Source organism: Papaver somniferum, chromosome 4 (genome assembly GCF_003573695.1).
Source record: "Papaver somniferum cultivar HN1 chromosome 4, ASM357369v1, whole genome shotgun sequence".
Lineage (NCBI taxonomy): Eukaryota > Viridiplantae > Streptophyta > Magnoliopsida > Ranunculales > Papaveraceae > Papaver > Papaver somniferum.
In genome coordinates, this window is record NC_039361.1 from 88005452 (window position 1) to 88008988 (window position 3537).

General features: G+C 37.0%; 1 long non-coding RNA gene across 1 annotated transcript; it reads left to right on the forward strand.

Moving 5' to 3' along the window:
* Positions 1-1371: 1371 nt before the first annotated feature.
* On the forward strand, positions 1372-3119 carry LOC113276089. Its single transcript, XR_003323960.1, has 3 exons — positions 1372-1570; positions 2252-2308; positions 2845-3119. It is a non-coding gene; the product is annotated as an uncharacterized LOC113276089 (long non-coding RNA).
* The last annotated feature ends 418 nt before the right edge of the window (positions 3120-3537 follow it).

Below are 3537 nucleotides of genomic sequence, written 5' to 3' on the forward strand. Positions count from 1 at the left end.
TTGTACCGGTCAAGACTACTTACTCAGTAGACAAGCTAGCACAGACGTATGTTTTCGAGATTGTTAGGTTGCACGGTGTTCCGATATCCATCATATCAGACAGAGGTTCTCAAATTACATCTGATTTGTGGAAGAGTCTTCATAAAGAATTTGGTACTAATGTTACTCTCAGTTCATCCTTTCATCCGCAGTCAGATGGGCAATCAGAACGGGTCATTAGAATACTTGAAGATATGCTTAGGGCATGTGTATTGGAGTTTCAAGGTAGCTGGAAGAGTCATTTTCCGTTAGCAGAGTTTGCATACAACAATAGCTATCAGGCAAGTATCGGTATGGCACCGATCGAGGCATTGTATGGGCGACCGTGTAGATCACCAATTTGTTGGACAGAGGTTGGAGACAACTTGATGACTGGGCCGACAATAATTGCAGAGACCACGTAGAATATTCGAATCATTAAAGAACGTCTTCGGGCAGCTCAGAGTAGACAAAAAAGTTATGCAGACCATAGACGACGTCCACTACAGTTTGAAGTTGGGAAGTTTGTACTGTTACGAGTATCTCCAAAGAAGGGTGTTACTAGATTTGGTTTGAAAGGAAAACTCGCACCAAGGTTTATTGGTCCATTTCAGATTGTTGAGAAGATTGGCGAAGTAGCATACAGACTTGCATTACCAGCAAGCAAGGGTCAGATTCATGACGTATTTCATGTGTCTATGCTTTGTGGGTACGAGTCTGATTCCTCTCATGTGTTGGATTGGAAATATTTGCCATTAGAAGATAATGGTTCATATAAAGAGGGGCTGATGGAGATTCTAGACCGTGAGCAGAAGGTTTTGAGAAACAATATCATTCCATTAGTAAAAGTGCGTTGGATCCATCACAACACCAAAAAATCTACATGGGAGATAGAATCGGACATGCGGGCCCAGTATCCGGAGTTGTTCTCTTGAGGTACGTTAGTGTTCTTTTCGAGGATGAAAAGTTCTGTAGGTAGGATGATTGTAGCGATCCTGTATTTTGTCTTTTGATTATTGATATATCAAGACAGTTAGTAATAATTGTGTCGCTAATATTTCAATTTTTCTGGGAAAACGTTGGATAGCTTTTGTTTAGTGTCTGTAATTTGCTATTAGGATACTAATTTTCTGTCACTGTGTGCTTGTATATGATTGTGTTAGATTAGCATAATCATTTATTAGGGACTTCTCAAATTAGATTTTTATTGGGCTTAGTCTACGAAGGTGTTAGGCATGTGGTGGACTTTTATTTTGACAAAAAAGGCCCATTTGTATAATCTGTTTCATGTTTGGATACGTATGGAAAAAAAGGTGAGTAATGAACTGTTGTTCTTATCTATCCCTCCTTCCAACACCTGTATTTTTATAGTGAGAACAAATCTTAGTATATGTGAAGAATCAGGAGGTGATAGTGGAACCTGCCTTAAGTTTTTGAGTTTGAATCGAGAGCAAAAGAAAGTGGTGGTCTTGAGCTCCTAAATTAGTTGGTTCCCGTAGGAACTGAAGAGTAATTGAAAAAAGTATTTCGGTGTTATTGACTGAAAATTAAGGTATGAATTCAACCCTATAGCTACTCACTCCACTGTTTGAAACTTACTTGAATAGCTTGTTAAATGATTCTACAGATCTTAATACTCTCTAATTTTGTCAATCTTTGTTTGGAAGAGCCTAGGGTTGTTCGTTTAAAATTGATTTTAGGGCTTTCATATTACTGTGTTGTCATAGGGCTAGAATTTGTAGTTAGTATTATGAATATACGAATCACCACGAAACCTGGGTTCTATTAGGAAATTGTTGGATTGATTTAAACAGCATCATTTCAGGAATTTTACATTTTTGTTTGTTGACATTTGAGCCTGATTATAGACGTTTTTGGTGATGAACTAGGTTAAGAGGGATTCTTGAGAATCATAGCTCTGTGAACAATTCCAGCGAGATATTCAATGTCATTGTTAGATTTATATGTTTTGAAATATGACACAACTTGAGTAACAATTGTTTTACAGTCCTGGCAGCGCTTCTTCCAACAAAATTGACATCTTCACTTCTTGAACTAGTCTTAAGTTTCTGCTGATAATGTTTAAAGATTACTTCAATGATTTCAGGTTGATGTTAAGTTCTACAATTCATTGTCTGTAGGCCGGAATTAAGGGATAGATCAATCTGTAATGTTGTGTAGGTCAGTTTCGGTAAGATCGTTCTTTTTCTAACTTAATTTTTATGTGCTTAAGGTATCTTTGGCTTCGATAGGCGAACTGCAGAGGTTAAGGTTTGAGTAGCGGGTAAAGGTGGGAATTTACATTACTCTTTTGCAACCATTAATGATTTTACAAAATTATTTTTATGCACTTAAACAAAACTCATGCATTGTTGGATCTTGATTCCCTAAAACCCTGTCGATTCTCTTGGCCTTTCTTCTAATTAAAAAGGACCTAAAACGTTGCTTGCTTGTTTGAATGTTATGGGAAATAAGAGTTTCCATCTGTGGTATATAGGAATTCTACTCCTCCATTTATATCTACATGGATTCGAGCTTTTATGCAATCACTAGGTGCGGGACGAGTCACCATATAACTATTTAGGTGTTGGATGAGTCACCATATTATACATTGTTTGAAGGAGGGGTTAGTTCCGTACACGTGATTGTTTGTATGCGATTGACTTCTTTTAATGTTTGAAGTACATGTTGTCTATTTTCAGTGGGTTAAATGTGTTTTTAACGTTTGGTAAATTGCATCGTTTGAAATTCAACTTTGATGATTTCATTTGAGTAATGTATCTATCCACTGGGCTAGTTTAGCTCATCCCTTTCATTCCCTTTTAGTGGCAGGTAACCTTGATGTAAGTGGCGTTGGCTCGGCCGAAGGAGAGATTAGTGTCTGGGTTGAGTAAGGTGTTTGGTTGTGTATAACGAGGTAACTGTAACTACCGGTATCTTTTTGTAGGCAGTAATGTGGTTGTAGTCAGTAAGGGTGATGTTTTTTTTGCTTGTAAGTAACTATTGTAAATTATGTATAGTTAACTATCACAAACGCACCGTATGTAAATTAGTTAGTAATGTTATGAATATAGCCAAGTTTGGGTCTAGGCCTGTTTATATTTGTGATGAAGGTTTCATTTTAAAGAATTGAGGTTTTAACTTCAACGAGCCAATGGTTTTCAGTTAGTCAATTTCTTTTGTAGCCTAGGTTTGGGAAATTTTAGTGTTGTTGTTCATCTCTTTTTGTATCCAACTTATCAGCTACGAATCTTTATTTTATTTTGTTCTTTTTAGCACCACTAGTGTGGGTTTAGTGTCTTAAACTCAGGTTAGGGAATGTGGGGCGCTACAGAGTAGATAGATTTTTGAGTGATAGATAAGTTCAAGTCTCCACATACTTTTTAGTTGATGAAGTTCGACCAGTTCTTTGAGGAGTTCTTCGTCTTGTATGATGATCGCCATGAAGTTCTTGAGCTCAAATACACTTTCTATCCTAGTCCGAGACTTAGCTATAGTAGACTAGAAATCAAGACTTAT